At 42.6% G+C, this 18,426-nt stretch overlaps 1 pseudogene; it reads left to right on the top strand.

The window, feature by feature from the left end:
- The first annotated feature begins 3,978 nt into the window (after nucleotides 1-3,978).
- On the top strand, nucleotides 3,979-4,615 carry LOC133829081 (large ribosomal subunit protein eL21x/eL21w-like; annotated as a pseudogene).
- The last annotated feature ends 13,811 nt before the right edge of the window (nucleotides 4,616-18,426 follow it).

Here is an 18,426-nt window from a genome sequence, read left to right on the forward strand (position 1 = left end):
TCGAGATTCTGGAACGGGTTGGTGAGGTAGTTTACAGATTAGCGATGCCCCCAGCATTATCAGGGGTTCACGATGTGTCCCATGTATCCATGCTCCGGAAGTATATGTCAGATTCAACGCATATTTTAAGTTTTGAGAATTTGGAGCTTGATCAGGATTTATCCTATGAGGAAAAGCCGGTTCAGATTCTTGACCGAAAAGATAGGGTCTTGAGGAATAAGACCATCGCCTTGGTGAAAGTGCTGTGGAGAAACAGCAAGGTTGAAGAGGCGACGTGGGAACTTGAGTCAGAGATGAGGGAGTGGTACCCCGAGTTGTTCAGGTAATTTCGAGGACGAAATTTCAGTAAGGAGGGGATAGTTGTAACGACCCGAATTTGCTAATCAGGCTTAGAGCCCTGATTAGTGTGCCTGGAGGGCAATAAGTGGTTTAATATGCTTATATGTGGATTTATGTGAATATATGATTATGATGCATGTTTAATTGAGTTAAATGTGCATGTGGGCCCCGTCTGGATATTAGGGCCATAAGTGTGATAAATGTTATATATGTGATATGTCTGTACAACACGATCCGAGACAGTCCTGGGGAGCGCTTAGCCAGAGAGCCACAACGGGGTTGAGATTCGGACTCGGGGTGAGTCGAGGGGTAATTTGGGTACTAGGTGTGTTTTGGGATTATCGGGACATGAAAATAAATATTTGGAGATATATTTGAGGATAGAATGTCTAGGCGGGAATATTTGGGAAATTTACCATTTTTCCCTCGGGGACGTTTTGGTACCCCGAGCCTTGAGGTAACTGCATAGACTTAAGTGAATGAAACAAAATAGAGGAATAGTTCAGAAACTTTAGAAACCGACTCATACTTTCTCCCAACTGAAGATAACTCTTACTTCTCTCTCTCTTTCACTCTCTAAGGAAAACTCAAGGGAAACCTAAGGAAAATCAACTTAAAGTTAAAGGTTTTTAGCTGGGGAAATCTAAGGGAACTGGTTCAGAAGCTTAATTCAGTAAGAGGTAAGTTCTAATTATTAAGATTTGGTCTTGAATTTCTGCTGGTTTTGAGGATTGCATGTTGGTCAAGCTTGGTCTACTTTTGGGTGCCTTAGCTGAGTTTTGGAGTAGGATTCAATGGGTTTTAATGCTGTTATTGAGCTGGAATGATGGTGTTAATTATCTAGGATTGTTAGTCTGGTTTTGGTGAGGATTGGCTTGAAGAAAAGGTAGAAAACTGATGAGGAATTCTGGGTTCGGAGGTGAGAGCCGCGGCCCTAAGAGGGGTGCGCCGTGGCCCGTGGGCGCGCGCGGCCATGGGAGGCCGAGAAGCTCATGCACGCTGCGGCACCTGGTGGACGCGCCGCAGCCCGTGTGGGGGTCAGTGAGGAGCTAGCCTCTGTTTCGAGGCTAGCCGCGGCTATTGTGGGTGGGGTCGCGGCCCTTAGTGCCAGTTTGAGCTTTTAAGGGTATTTTAGGCTTGGAAACTCAACGGGTAAGGCTTGGGATGGATTTTATCACCCGGATTGATAGAATTCAAGGACCCGGAGGTTAGGGTTATGGCTCAAAGTTATTTATTGCATTAGAACTTGATGGAAGGACATTGTTAATGTGTTATGACTAGGGTTTCGGCGAGGCTCACGTTAGAGGACTGTGCTTGGGACATCGGTGCTCAGAAAGCTCGGAACTCAGGTAAGAACACCCCTGTTCTCATAGAGCTTGTGTGCAGGGCTGAGCCCAATGTACTTGAATAGAATTGATATGCAGAGCTGAGCCCAATATGTTAGAACTACGAGGCGTAGCCCTTTAACTGAATATGCTAGAATTCTATACTTGCTTGCTATGCTATGTATTTTGAGATGTGAATGGTCGGCTTGAGCCGGGAACGGTGTAGACCGAGAACGGTGAAGGGCCGGGAATGGCATTGGGCACGTTGAGTGTGAGGCCGAGAACGGCAAGGGGCCAGAGCAGCGTTGTGCACGTGGAGTGCGAGTTACCAGGGCGAGTCCCTAGAAGGATACCTGGGATATCCTCACGGCGTGGTCCGTGAACCCAGGGCTTGGTAAATGCCTGGGACGGCTAGGCCTTATGTGTTTAGCCCATTGGTGGCCTATTTATATGCCTGGTATATGTGTTTCATATGTTATCTGTTTGTTGGTTTTCTTGCTGGGCTTCGGCACACAGATGCTCTGTGGTGCAGGTAAGGGTAAAGAGAAAGTCAACCAACCATGAGTACAGCAGGCGTGAAGCGGCATGTACATGTTTGGCCATCCTGGCTGTCACAGCCAGAGGATGTTGGGGGATGCTTGTAGATGAACTTGAATTTTGTCGTTTAGCCAACTTAGTACCGTTTTTATGTTGTAAATATTTCTAAACTGTATTTTGGGATCCCAGGTGTCAAACTTTTATGATTTACTATGAAAGATTACTATCTCTAATGTTTTTTTTTCCTTTGTTTACGGCTTAATTACACTATTTGACTTAAAACCTTGATTAGTGAATTAAAAGCACGTTTTTAAACTCACTTAGTAACGGCTCTAAGGAAGTAGGGCATTCAAGAGGCCTTCTCCAGTTGGCCATGTCATGGCACGACGTCATTTAGGACGACTTGGACTTTTGCACCATCGAGTACATGATCTACGATCTTATGGAAAACTACGATTTTAGTCGTGAGGAGCCGCTTATGGTAAAGACGGAGAATGGAGAGATGGAGGAGCGTTATGAGACGGTGCACGATTTGGAAGGAGGCGTGTCAAGAGGTAGTTCATTCCATACCACAAGTAAGAGCTAGAATGAGGGCATTCGTGAGCTTTCCCGACTACTTCCACATCTCAGAGGACGTCTTCGACTACAGCTCTTGGGAATATTCCACAGTTGAGGACTAGAGTCTAAAACGTAGATCGTTCAGTGAAATGTTAATGAATAAGATGGGATTTTTTTAAGAACCCAAAGGAATTGTGTTTTTGGTTATTGGACACTATATGAGTTGTTTAAATTATTGGAATAATTTTGAACACACTTTGAATGTTATGGTTTAATATATTTCCTCTTGCAAACTCTAAATGGTGTGGATTTGAAATATATGATTTTCACGAATATCTACCAAACCATTATGCGAATTGTCCTCTCTTATGATTTTCTTTTGGTACCTTAGAATCTCATAATGTCGACAAAAGGAAGAGGAGGCAAAGGAAAAGGAGGAGGCCGAGGACAGGGTGTCTCCACAAGATCTAAGGCCACGACATCTCCTGAAGTAGGAATGCCATCAGTCCAACCTACAACCCCAACTGCACCAACTATGCACTACAACATTTTTGACCAAATATCACGTGGAAATATAACAGATTTTAAGAAGTGTCATTAATACTTTATGGAAATTAAAAAAGGCGCACAAATTTTTGAGGAATGAATTAATACCGCCAATACTTCCTTATTTTATTATTTCATTAATCTCTCTCTTCTCTCATCGTCATACCCTTTTTCTTCTCAACGCTCTATCTCCCTCACATCTATCTAATTTCTAACCTCTCAACTCCATTTTTTCACATTTTCTCTTGCAGGTGGCTGGTGTGGGAAACTCGACAGAGGTGGTGACGGGGGCTCAACCGCGCAGGAGCTTGACGATTTCTATCTCCGCTATAGTCATTGAATGTTTGGCAGTGTGCGAGGTCGAGCGTGGGACTGGGTAGTCATTAATACTATGATCTTGGAATTTATATACTCTGTAATTTTCATATTAGCTTTTGAGAAAGTAACTTTCGACTTGATTCTCTTTGAATTGGGAGAGTCATTTGGCATGAAGTTTGAGTTTCATTTGGGTTTTTCTCTTCTATCAAAATTTCTCTTTTGGTTGTGTACAAGTATTTTGAAAATGATGCGAGTTTGCAATAATATTAGTGTTATTTTCTGTGCTATTTTATCTAGGGCTTGACTTTGCCGTGTTACAGAGAGAAACCCTAGAGTAAGAAGAGAATAGAGGTAATAGAAAATGCCGGCTGGACACGGTCTACGATCTCGGACACGAGACCTGTTTTCACGTTCCTTCAGGAAGAAGGGGTACATCCCTCTCTCCACCTACCTCAAGACCTACAAGACCGGCGAGTATGTTGATATTAAGGTGAACGACGCCATTCACAAGGGTATGCCCTACAAGTTCTACCATGGCCGAACTGGGCGTGTCTGGAACATCACCAAGCGCGCTATTGGCGTGGAGGTTAAGAAGCAGGTTGGGAGCCACATCATTAAGAAGAGGATTCATGTTCGTGTGGAGCATGTCCAGCCCTCTAGATGCACTGAGGAGTTCAGAAACAAAAAGTTAAGGAACGATAAGCTTAAGGCCGAGGCCAAGTTGAAGGGTGAGGCCATCAGCACCAAGAGGTAGCCAGAGGGTCCCAAGCCAGGTTTCATGGTTGAAGGAGCTCAGTTGGAAACTGTCACCCCCATTCCTTATGATGTTGTCAACGATCTCAAGGGTGGTTATTAGATCTTTTTATGTATTATTTTTTCTTCTCAATGTTCTGTTCTTGTCTGGTTTTGATTTTGTTTTCAAGACTACCAAGGGAAACGTTTCCTTAATTAGTTCAAGTACTCGAAGCCGTTGTTAGTTTTCATATTTTGAATACTATTCTAAGTACAATTTTGTTTTAAAAATTTTCTGTGCTATTTTTGTTGTGTACAGAAATATTCCAAGAGTCCAAGATTTTCGGTTTATGAAAGACAAAAAGCAAAAGGCATTCTCATCTTTCATGCACTGCAACTCTTATCTTTCATGCAAGGCACATAACCTCACGATACCAGGTCTTCATGGCAGCTCACCTCACTAGTCATGGCATCAATTCGGAAGGACACCTCAAAGCTTCACAAAAGCCAAATGGAAATAAGTAGTAGGCACAACACCTCAGTATCTCACGGCATCATGTCTTCATTTATTAAGATTTTTTTTTGAATAAATTTCTGAAGTCAACTCTATATTCGCTTAGGTATATACATGTAATACTGTTTCTGAGATATACTTTTATGAGTTACATCTGTCTATAGAGTTGAGTGAATATAGATATATACTGTAATACTGAGCTTAAACCTCCTCCCTAAGCTTCATTGTCTATAGAGTTGAGCGAAAATTTCTGAAGTCAACTCTATATTCGCTCAGGTAAAACTTTTTTTCCTAATTTCATTACTTTAAAATGTAGTTTTATTTTATGAATAACATTAAACCTAGTAGCCATTGCTTGATTGTTCTGTTGCTGTATATAATTATTGCTGCTTGTTGTGGAAGCACAACTCAGATATTAAGTGATATTATGCCATAAGCACCACGCAGAAGCTTTGATCATGTTTTTTTATTTTTTTTATTTTTCATATGTCTAACAAGTTTTTTCCACTATTGATATATGTACAAGTGTGCAAATTTGTAGGTTGAGTATGAGCTGTCTAATAAAGAAGCAGTTATGTCAAAGATAAAATACAGTCTATTAGATTCACTAAACTAACATACATACAATTTAAATTTGCAATGCAGCTAAAGCCAGTACAATAAAGATGAGCTATCAATGAAATGAAATACAGTCTATTAGTCTGTCGTCACTCTCTTCGGTTGAGCCATTGAAGCACACAGGATGATGCCCCTGCTGAAGCAAGAACCCAAGCAATCCAGCTGCTCAAGAAGCCATTTGTCTGTGAGTTTTCTTTTCTTTTTATGTTTTTAGATTTTAGTTTAATATCAAGAAACATTTTGAATATATCAATACATATATTTGTTTGTGTTGGAATTGTTTCTAATGGAGAGGATATAGTGAGAAAAATTAGAGAGGTTGTAAGCATTAGAATACAAGAAAGACCAAAGAGCTTTTATGTGTTAAGAGAGAAACTTTTGAGAGCACCAATGTTGTTATATACATATAGGAGACTACTGCAGAGGACTTAAACTTACGAATAGATATTTATGATGAAATTGGGATTGGAGGAGGTGCTTTTGGAATTTCTGGAGGACTACTTCATCCTTATTCCCCTAAAGGTTAATGGGTACTCTTTATTTTTATCTTTTGAAGAAAAAAAGGAGGAAATAGGGTGTTCATGTAAGATGTTAATGATGTTATGAATAGATATCTATAATTGCTTTGCCATTTGATTTTCTTCTGCTGTATGTTTTATGAAGACAACATTTGAGGATGTTTTCCCTGCGGAGGCAACAACTGTTGAGGAATATCTGCAGCAGGTACGTTAGTCTTAAAATTGTTTGCATCTGTGCTTGTTATCCTTTATTTTTTGTTTAAAAGATATTTTTTGCTTTCTCTACTTGCTCTGGAGTAACTATCCTTGTATGTTACTTTTGTTAGAGTGGTTTGAATGTGTTGGCATAATGTTATAACCAATTTAGCTACTTAAAACAATTATTCGAATTTTCTAAAATACAAGTGTTTATTCAAGCCATTGGTACTAACTGTTGGCATGTGAATTAGTTTTATAGTCTCTTTCTCTCTCTCACTCTCCTCTACAATATATATTTATATTTTGTTAAGAAGAGAGAATCATTCAATATATAGCTGCAAGCAAGCCTGAAAATTTAATTGATTTTGAGAAAATAGCTGTTCTTCTAATAACTTGATATACTTTGGCCATGTTTGTGACTGATAATGATTTCTTAATCATACCTATGCACCAGGTGCATGAAATGGAACTTATTTCAGCTATCCAAGAAGCTCAAAAGGATAACCTCAGAAGTTTTAATGATTACATGTTGAAAGTGTTGGAGGTTAGTATGACACACGGGATATGCAGAATGTTACCCTAATCAATCAATGATATTGTGAGCGCATACGTGATGAATAATATTTGGTTATTAATCTAATATATTTTAAATTATTTTGAAGTTTTATAAGGTGTTTATATCATTGATCTGAATAATGAACAAATTATAGACAGATTATGTGTGCATAAATATATTCTATGCAGTGATTATCATTGTTGTAGAGCTTTGATCCTGATGATTTTTAAATTTTAATGCTCTGTAGGAGGATTGGTAAAAATAAAAATGAGATAGTCTTCAAAGCTTGAGTCAAATTTCCATCTTGAGCGGGGTCATGAAAAATAAGTAGTGGATACTATCCAAAGTCATCCTGCCCAGGTAATAACTTAATATTCTACCATGACAGTTTATTGCTGCCTAGCAGGATTTTAATATTTTGGGAATAATTTTTCCAATGATGCTTAGTGTAGCCTAGATTCTAGTAATTATGTATCCTTATTGATCCTTACTTGCTCATGTCTTATGCCCAAATTTTTTCTTCTGCTATTGTGTTTTACATTGATTTAGGGAACTTGCTATTTTGATATATTTCTGATTGTTTTACTTTTTTTTGGTCTTCTTCTTCTAATGTCATAACGTGCTCATACTACTTGGGCAGTAGCACTTTTTTGGACTTCCGAACCTTTCCTTTTAGTGCCAAGGCATTTTTCTTTTTCATTTTTGGGTGATTAAAAAGTATGGTGGCAGAGGGTGATGACTACTAGCATTCTTTAATTTATGATATTTTAGTAGAATACAATATGATGACACTTGGCTGAACACGAAGAAATTGAACCTAAATGCTTGGTTTATTTATAGTAAAAAGCTTTCATGATTGGAATTGGTTTATTCATATACCTTTTTCAAGGGTCCCTAAAGCCACTGAACTGATATTCTATATTACAGCAGAGTTTTCAAGGGTCCCTGAAGACAGTATTTGGAAATCTACAATAAAAATGGCAAATTCGTTACTCTTGTTATTTGGAACTTTATATTTGATCTAATTCTAGTTCATGTGTCTATGCTATTGGGTTTTCTTTATAAATTAGTTGTTGTATTGTATATATATATTTGTATGTTTGGTTGGTGTATCATTTGCATTTTCATTTCATAATCATAAAGTGTTTGAGCTAACTTTTCTAATGAGTATTTTACCAAGCATAAATCTTCAATATTTCATGCCTATGTGCTATAGTTAGTGTAATTACATGGCCATCTTATAAATTCGTAATGAGGTTATTAACTTTATTTCTTTTTGTACTCTTTTAGTTTACTATTAACTCTAAGTTTAAGCATTAATTATTTAAACTCTTGTGTAGCTAAGCAAATCAACCTCACAACAAAGACAAGTGCACAATTGAATGGATGATGAATTGGAGGGTGGAGCAAGCTTCATGGTTTACTTTTTGTGTATCTTGTTATGTTTCTGTTTTTTACTTTTGAAGCAAAAGATGTGCAAGACTATAGAATTTAATTATGTATGCGTTCAAACTCAAGTTAGAACTAAGAACTTTTGAAGTGGACAGTGTCATGGTTTGAACTAGTTCGTCTTCAAATGTAAAAATACTCATGGTTTATCATATATATTGAATATTTTAGATTTTTTGATCTATTTAATATTACACTTGTGATCAATTATGATTTTTTTAATAAAAATTCAATAATAAAAACTTTTTACAACAATTAAAAATGCACACTACAAAATAACAAAATGTTATTACTTGGAGAATTTGCAATAATTATGGTTGTTTTGTATAATATATTATAATTGGGACAAAAAGTTATGATTTATATAATAGAATGAACTAAAAATGTTATAAAATGATCAAATATAACAATTTTCATAACAGTTGGAAAGTGTTATGCATAAAGTATAAGATTAAACTTCAAATTTATAACTAAGTACTCTAACTAAATGTTATTATTTGAATATTATAGCAACTAAAAATGTGTTATTGAATAGTTTAAGATAACATTGAACATAACATTTGAATACTGTTATAGAAAAGACAGGACTTTTAATAACAGTGGCTATGTTAGCGTTTTCAGAAGCGTTATCAATACTCCCGGTTAGCAGTTTTTAAGTGTTATGAATACTGTTTTTTCTTGTAGTGATGGATTTGGCATCAAATTTTGCAAGGTTGAGGGAACAACTAAGGTCGAGAGATGAACAATTAGCACATGCTAGACAAGTTCCCCAAATGCCCCAAGTGCCTCAAGTACCAATGGTGCAGCCTCAACCGCCAACACCACCACCTGCATCACTACCTGTGACTTATGGGTTTGAGCTAGTTTATGAATGTTTCATAAAGCAAGCCCCACCAACCTTTGAGGGGAAGGTTTATCACATGGTGGCGGAGGATTGGTTAAGATCAGTCGAGGCCATCTTCGATTATATGGAATTAAATGATCGTCAGAGAATCTCATGTGCAGCCTACTTGCTTAAGTTAGATGTGCAGATATGGTGGGATGTGATTAAACAAACTCGTGACTTGATTACCATGACTTGGGCAGATTTCATTCAGGCTTTTAGCAAGAAGTATTATAGTGCAGATGTGTTAGCAACCAAAGTAGATGATTTCGTGACTTTGGTTCAAGGAAACCTATCTGTCACTAACTATGCACAGAAGTTCGATAGGTTTGCAAAATTTTCCCCTGAAGTTATACCAACTGAAGCTCTGCGAGTCCAAAGGTTCATGAGGGGACTCAAGCCTATGATTGCTAGGGACGTTAAGATGACCAGTGCTGAAGTGGTTAGTTATGCCAAAGTACTAGATAGGACTCTTGAAGCATAATACTTGGAGGATCGGATATGGAAGGACAATGCTACCTGAAGGGAGGCCCACTAAAACAAGGGCTTCAATGAGGGCAATAAGAGGAAAGCTAATGAAGGGTAGAATAGTGGCACTGATAAGAGACCGAGAACCCTGGCCACCAATAACAGCAGTCACAACACTCAGAACCACCTTAACAATTGCAACAGACACTATAATGATCGAAACTGTGGGAATCACCAAAGTAACAGAGTAGAGTACCCCACTTTTCCTAAATGCTCGAAAAGCCATATGGGAGAATGGCAGACCGGCACAAAAAAATGTTTCAAATGTAGTCAGGCAGGACATCTGAGAAAGGATTGCCCACAATGGAAAATGGGACAGAACAGTAACAACAATCTAGTGCCAGCACGGGTTTTTGCCTTAACCCAGAATGAAGCAGCCAATAGTAATACCGTAATCACAAGTCAGCTCCCTATATCTAGTATTATGTGTAGAGTCCTTATTGATTCTAGAGTGACTCACTCTTATATTTCCATGAATATGATTGATAAGTTGGGTATGCCTTATAAACTGTTTGAGCATAGTTTTCGTACAATATTACCGTCAGGAGACATGATGTTGTCAACTAGGTGGTTACAATCAACACCTATAATGATAGAGGGCAGGGAGTGCCCGACAGACCTTATAGAACTAAATATACTAGACTATGATGTCATACTTGGCATGGATTGGTTATCCAAACATGGAGCGTCGATTGACTATCAGAAAAAAACTATGGAGTTCAGACCAGAAGAAGGGGAACTCTTTTTTTTTTTAAAGAAGAATTAGTGGGTTTTCGTACAACCATGATATCAATACTGGAAGCATGGAATATGATGCAACATGGTTGTTCGAAATTTCTGGTTAGTGTGGTGGATAAATCTAAGGAAACAAAGTTGAGACTAGAGAATGTGCATATTGTTTACGAGTTTCTGGAAGTGTTTCCTGAGGAATTACTAGGATTACCCCCGGATAGAGAAATCGAATTCGTGATCGAACTTGCACCAGAAACAACACCGATCTCTAAAGCACCCTATCGAGTGGCACCTGTAGAGTTGAAGGAACTCAAGAACCAACTACAGGAATTTTTGGATAAGGGGTTCATAAGAACTAGTCATTCGCCATGGGGAGCACTAGTCCTATTTGTGAAAAAGAAGGATGGGAGCATGAGAATGTGCATTGATTACCGAGAACTCAATAAGGTCACCATTAAGAACAAATATCCTTAGTCGAGGATAGATGACCCTTTTGATCAACTGCAAGGAGTAGTAGTATTCTCAATGATTGATCTGCAATCCAGGTATCATCAGTTGAAAGTAAAGGAGGGAGACATTTCGAAGATGACTTTCAGAACTCGCTACGGGCACTTTGAGTTCCTAGTGATGTCTTTTGGACTCACTAACGCCCCAGCAGCATTCATGGACATGATGAGCAGGGTATTTAAGGAATATTTGGACAAGTTTGTAGTAGTGTTCATAGACGATATCCTTATCTACTCAAAGACCAAGGAGGAGCATGAGGAATATTTGAGGTTGACCCTAAAAAGACTACGAGAACATCAACTATATGCTAAGTTGTCTAAGTGTGAGTTTTGGATAGAACAAGTAACTTTCCTAGGGCATATAGTGTCCAAGAGTGGGATGTTAGTGGATCCGTCAAAGATCGAGGCCATTAAAGAGTGCCCCAGTTGAAGAATGCCTGAGAGGTTCGAAGCTTCTTAGGATTAGTGGGTTATTATCGAAAGTTTGTCAAGGGTTTTTCAAAGATCGCCACACCCTTGACCAACTTGACCCGCAAGCATCAGAAGTTTTGATGGACCGAGAAATGTGAAGAGAGCTTTCAGACCATTAAGGACAAGTTGATCTCTGCGCCTATCCTTTGTGTTCCCATGGAGGGCGAGAAATTTGTGGTGTATTGGTGCAGGATGGGAAGGTGGTAGCTTATGCTTCCAGACAGCTCAAGGACTATGAACAATGGTATCCCACTCATAATCTTGAGTTGGTAGTAGTGGTGTTCGCACTAAAGATATGGAGACATCACCTATGTGGGGATAAGTGCGAAATCTACACTGACCACAAAAGTCTGAAATACTTCTTCACACAGAAGGAACTGAATATTAGATAGCGAAGGTGTTTTGAACTAGTTAAAGATTATGATTGTGAAATACTATACCACCCAGGCAAGGCCAATGTGGTTCCAGATGCATTGAGTAGGCGGGGACATGGGAATGTCTCAGCAGTGACCACAATAGAGGAGCCTCTCCAAAAGGAGATTATAAACGTCGGCATCGAGTTCATGACAGGAGGCCTAGCGAACCTCACGTTACAATCCTCCCTACTGAAACAAATTAAAGAAGGACAGAAAGTGGATGATGCCCTAATGAAGCAGGAGGCTTTGGTACAGGAGAATGGTAGTAGTGACTTCACGATGTCCAACGGTGGATTGCTGCGATACAAGGATAGGATTTGTGTGCCTGATAATGATGAGATTAAAGAAAGTATTATGAAAGAGGCGCATACAACACCCTACTCACACCCAGGGTCGACGAAGATGTACCAAGACCTTAAGGCGTTATACTGGTGGCCTGGAATGAAGAGGGATATTGTTGAGTTTGTTTCCAGATGCTTGACATGCCAGTCAGTCAAGGCAGAACACCAAAGGTCAGTAGGGTTACTTCAACCGATTTACGTTCTAGAATGGAAATGAGAGAATATAGCAATGGATTTGTGGTAGGATTACCTAGAACCACAAGGCAGCATGATTCTGCTTGGGTATAGTGGATAGACTCACTAAGTCCGCCCAATTTCTACCATTTAAGACTACCTATTCGGCGGACCAGTATGCAGAATTGTATGTGAGTGAAATAGTGAGACTTTATGGGGTTCCAAAGTTGATAATTTCTAATCGAGGGTCAGTGTTCACATCAAAAGTTTGGAAGGGACTACAGAGAGCTATCAGAACAAGGTTAAAGTTTAGTACTGCGTTCCATCCTTAGACCGATGGGCAGTCTGAGAGAACTATCCAGATTCTAGAGGACATGTTGAGATGCTGTGCTTTGGAGTTTTTAGAGTCTTGGAACTGATACATACCCATGATGGAGTTCACCGATAATAATAGTTATCAATCCACCATTGGGATGACTCCCTATGATATGCTTTTTGAGCACAAGTGTAGATCTCTCTTACACTAGGATGAAGTTGGGGAGAAACGGATTTTAAGCCCCGAGACAGTTAGGGAAGCCAGTGAGGCGATCGAGAAAATTTGGGAAATGATGCTTACTGCACAGAGTAGGCAAAAGAGTTACACGGACCTTAAGAGAAGGGACATCGCGTTTGCAGTGGGCAAGTTTGTGTTCTTGAGAGCCTCACTGATGAAAGGTGTTATGCATTGTGGAAAGAAATGGAAGTTGAGCCTGAGATATATAAGTCTGTACGCCCTGATTTTCCCACGGGCTGATTAACGAGCTGAGTTACAGCCTAATCATGATTATCTCGTGGACATCCCCAAAACCGGAGCTGCCATCATAAGATCATACCTCCTTAGCTTGAGGTAACCTAAGGGTTCTCCTTTGGTTACTTAAGGACTGAGTACGGGCTCTGAAGGCCGAAGGCCGAGTTAAGTATCCAGCTCGTGGTACGAGCTAGAGTTGGAGGCTATGACCCTTTATAAAGTCAACCACGCAAGGTAAATGTGCATATATCAGACATCACGTGTCTAATATATCCCTGACTTCTCGGACACGCACCGTGAACATGCGTATTCAGACACCCACGACTGGGTTGGGCCGTGCGGCCCATTATCCTCTTACCTATTGATTTGACCACACTTATGTGTCAGGTTTAGGAATTAATCATGAATGTCACAGAGTTGATACGATAGGTAAGAAGGTCACGGGATGACCTTCTTACCAACTCTCAGGTGCCTTCTCCTATAAATATGGAGACCCTGGGAGTAAATAGAGGTTGGATTCTCTATTGTAAGAAAGACCCTGTAATCAAATATCCAGTATATAGCAATAATACTGACTAGTGGAGTAGAAGGATTTTAACCTTTGAACCACTTAAAAAATATACTTTGAGTCACCATTTCATTTCCTAAGATCATATGCCTATTTCGGTTTAACATAAGCACTAATCCCTTTCTCTTCTTTTCTTAATTTCCTGTTGGTGAAGAACCGCATCAACAGTTTGGTGCTTTCATTGAGAGCAAGTTCGATTAGTGTTGTCGCAAACATCCAACTATGGTGACTACTCGATCCAGGCACGGTAACGAGACAGAACAGCATGATGGGCAGGAGGCTCATCATACTGCCACCCCCGGTGCACAAGTTCCTGAAGCCCAGCAGCGGCCAGGAAAGCAGCCGGCGGGCCAAGAAGACACCTGAAGTTCGGCACCTTGGCCACCTAATCCAAACCCGTGTTATTACACTACAGTGGAGATGGATAATGCTCAGCTGAGGAGCCAGCGAGCAATAGCTAGCCAACAGATCAAGGATGTGCTGGCCTGACTACCCCCTCTCACAACCGACGCTAACGTCGGAGAGAGGCAAGGCGAGGCTCCTAAGTCTCGCCGGGGTAACCGGTCCAGGCATAGCCACTTGGATAGACTTCCGACAGCCAACTCTACCCCTTCATCACACCATCGAGAGGCAAACTTCGAAGAAGTGCCTAGAGCCAGACAACAGCAATACAGCCGTTCGGTCAGGACGTTGACTCCTAGCTCCCAACCATCCTCGAGAGCGCCCAGGGGAGCTCGAGGAAATTCCCGAAGGAGATCCGGGAAGGGCTTGCAGCATCAGCCCGTCCCCAACAACCGTCCTGCGCCTCGTCCAGATCACCAGGCGCGGGACCAACAGGTTGGCAGGGCCGAAAGGCCCCCACCAAATTTGATCCGTCCTGATGGAACTAGGATCGCCTCTCCAATCAGGCATCCTCTGTCTCCAATCAGATATCCATCTCCTCCTCGGCCCGTCTGAGATATCCCAGCCTATGGGAGTAGCAGGAGAAACCCGCCATCAGCCGGACTTTCCCGACGTAGCAGGGCGCCAAGGGAAAGCGCAGATCCTCAACACCAAAGTCGGGCTCCAAGCCTCTCTAGCAGGAGCTACTGGACCGGCAGTCGCCGGAGTGACCTTTATGGCGGAGACCTGCGTCAGCGTTTGAGTTCGGCGCAAAGTCCACAAGCCAACCAGGGGGCGACCTGCAGGACCGCCTTAACTCCCATAGAGGGGAGAAGGTTGGAGGAGACAGCCATGCTCGCTCAGGGGGGGCCCTGTCCGAAGTACGTAACGGAGGGAATGCCCCAAATAACCCATCTTAAGATAAGAGGGGCAATAACCCACCAAATATGTACAATGGATCCGGAGCTGTTGAACAGCCCCGGAATAACCAAGGACATCAGGACCAAACCCTCGAGCGCCTGGCTCAGATGGAGGATCTAATGAGGAAACTCCTATCGGAGAAAGAGAAAGATGAATATGATTCTAGGGACGAGATGGAGCTCTTTGCCCCCACCATAACAGCAACGACGTACCCACCTGGTTTTCGTATGCCGCACCTGTCAAAGTTCAATGGGGACGAAGACCCATCGGACCATCTAGGGATGTTCTACACCCTAATGATGGCCCACAACATTGGCCCCGAGCTGAGGTGTTTAATCTTCCCTTCCACACTAACTGGACCTGCTAAGCAGTGGTTCAAGCAAGGTAAAAGACAGTCAATCAGCTCCTGGAAGACTTTCTCAGCGGATTTCAAGAGGGCATTCCGAGCCTCCCAGGCTGCCCGCGTCAAGGCCGACTCTCTGGCTAACGTGAGGAAGCAGCCCGGTGAAACTCTGAACGCCTACCTGAGAAGATTCGCAAACGTCCCTGCTCGAGCCAGAGACGCGGATGATAGCTCCAAGCTCATGGCCATGAGAACTAGAATCCTCGTCGGGGGGGATCTCTGGAAAGACATACAAAGAAAGGGAGTCAGCTCGGTTAACGAATTCCTTAATAGGGCCCAAGAATGGATCAACTTGGAGGAGGCCGAAGCTTCAGCTGCAGGAACCAGCTAGGTCCCTGAGCAGCCCGCTGGAGTGGGGACGGAGGTCGTGTCAGCGGCCCAAAACATCACACAGAACAACCAGCCCGGTGGAGGCAAAAGAAAGGGAAATGGTGAAGGCTGCCAGCACGGCCAAAAGAAGAATAAGTCCGTAGATAAGTTTAAGCCATCTTCGCGACTTATACAGAGCTCACCCAGTATAGGGAGAACATCTTCCTAGCTAACTCTACTCGAGTCCCCTGGAAGAGGCCGAAGCCATTAAAGCACCACAAGGGGAAGAGAGACACCTCCACGTTTTGCCGTTTTCATAACGATGTTGGCCACAATACTGACCATTGTAGGCATTTAAAAGATGAGATCGAGACCCTCATCCGAGCTGGCCCCTTGGCTCAATACGCACGGAATAGGGTTCCAGCGAGTCAACCTGCTTGAGAAGTCCTGGCCAGTCAGCCCGGGTCTCGGATAGATCAGGATGTACCTCCTCCTGTGGTAGGAGAAGAGATATCCACCATCTCTGGAGGTCCGCATTTGGCTGGCACGAGCAGGGGCGCCCAGAAGAGATACGTGAACGAACCAAAGGCTCATAACGGAATGGAGTTTGTCCTGGAGCAGCGTCAGCCAAAGCAGTAGCGATTGGAGAGGCAACCAATCATTTTTACTGAGGAAGATGCGGGCCATGTCCAGTTCCCTCACAATGACCCTTTGGTCGTGGCAGTTCAGCTCGCCAATCGGAGAGTCAGGAGGGTGCTGATCGATGACGGGAGCTCTGTTAACCTCCTATTCCGGTCCACCTTAGAAAAGATTGGTTTGACCGTCGCCGAGCTGAAGGCGACCTCCATGATGTTGTATGGTTTTTCAGGAGAAGGATCAGCAGCAATAGGGGTGATCGAGCTGGTGATCACCCTAGGAGAAGGATCTCAGACAGTCTCCAAACTCCTCGAGTTCGTGGTCATTGACTACTCCGCTGCATACAACGCCATCTTGGGACAACCTACACTCATGGTATTTGAGGCCGTCACTTCCATTCGCCACCTCGCGATGAAATTCCCTACTTCCACGGGAATATGCATTGTCCATGGCGATCATCTCGCTGCCAGGGAATGCTACAACATTTCCATGAAGGGAAAATCTAAACCCAGGCAGCTAGCAATGGCCATTCAAGGTGGTGAAGAGGAATCTCAGGAACCCTTAGCTGATCCTGAGATTGAAAAACCTCAAAGCGCCGAAGGGGAAAATGTCGTCTTAAGTGAGGATATTGACCCCCGAATAGGCGAGGACAGATCCGAGCTCCAGGCTATTGAGGAGCTCGAGGAAGTGAACATCGATCCGCAGAACCCTTCGCGGAAGGTCAAGCTTGGGAAAAATCTATGTAGCAAAAGGAAGGTGGAGCTGACCGAGTTTCTGCAGAATAACCTGGACGTATTTGCATGGTCACACGAAGATATGGTGGGAATCATCCCGAGTGTCATCATGCACACGCTTCATCTGGATAAAAGCGTTCCCGCCAAGTCCCAGAAGCAAAGACGTTTAGGAACAACCCGGGCTGAAGTCCTAGAAGAGGAAGTAGCCCGGCTCAAGAAATGCGGCTTTATCCGTGAAGCCAAGTTTCCAATCTGGGTCGCCAACCCCGTGCTAGTTCCAAAGCCTAACGGGAAGTGGCAGACCTGCATCGACTTCTCTGAGTTGAATAAAGCCTGCCCCAAGGATTGCTTTCCATTACCAAGGATTGACCAGTTGGTGGATGCCACGGTGTGGCACGAGCTCATGTCCTTTATGGATGCGTACTCAGGCTACAATCAGATCGCCATGAATCCGGCGGACCAGGAACACACCAGCTTCATGACCCCGACTAACGTTTATTGTTACAAGGTCATGCCGTTCGGGCTGAAGAACGCCGGAGCTACCTACCAAAGGTTAGTAAATAGAATGTTCCCGGACCAGATTGGAAAAACATGGAAGTGTACGTTGATGACATGCTAGTCAAGTCAAAGACTGCCGATAACCATGTTTCCGACCTGGAAGAATGTTTCAAGATACTACGGGAGTATGGCATGAAGCTTAATCCACAGAAGTGCACTTTTGGAGTCGCGTCAGGGAAATTCCTGGGGTTCATCGTCAATACCCGAGGAATCGAGGCAAACCCCAACAAGATCAAATCATTGCTCGAGCTTCCCTCACCCAGGACGCGCAAGGATGTCCAAGGCCTGACAGGAAGGGTGGTAGCCCTCAACCGGTTTATTTCGAAATCCACCGATAAATGTTTGCCATTCTACAACCTGCTTCAAGGAAACAAGAAGTTCGAATGGACAGAAGAGTGCGAAAGTGCATTCCTCGACCTGAAGGCACATCTAGCTGAGCCGCCCGTGTTATCCAAACCAAAGGCAGGAGAGCCTCTTTTTCTCTACCTAGCTGTCACGGAGGATGCCGCTAGTGCCATATTAGTACGGGAAGAAGACCGAGTTTAGAGACCAGTCTACTACATCAGCAAGAGACTTCTCGGGGCTGAATCCCGGTACCCGTTGATGGAGAAATTGGCGTTTTGCCTTATCATGGCCTCGCGAAAGCTCAGACTGTACTTCCAGTCCCACTCGATACACGTCATGATCGATCAGCCTTTAAGGCAGGTTTTGCAAAAACCTGAAGCATCGGGACATTTGTTAAAGTGGGCAATCGAACTCAGTCAGTTCGAGATTTTGTACACTCCGCGAACTGCTATAAAAAGTCAGGCCCTGGCCGATTTTATAGCAGAATGCGCGGGATTCCAGGAGGATCCTGTAGAAGACTCACCC

The sequence above is a fragment of the Humulus lupulus genome, chromosome 4 (assembly GCF_963169125.1).
Source record: "Humulus lupulus chromosome 4, drHumLupu1.1, whole genome shotgun sequence".
NCBI classification, from domain to species: domain Eukaryota; kingdom Viridiplantae; phylum Streptophyta; class Magnoliopsida; order Rosales; family Cannabaceae; genus Humulus; species Humulus lupulus.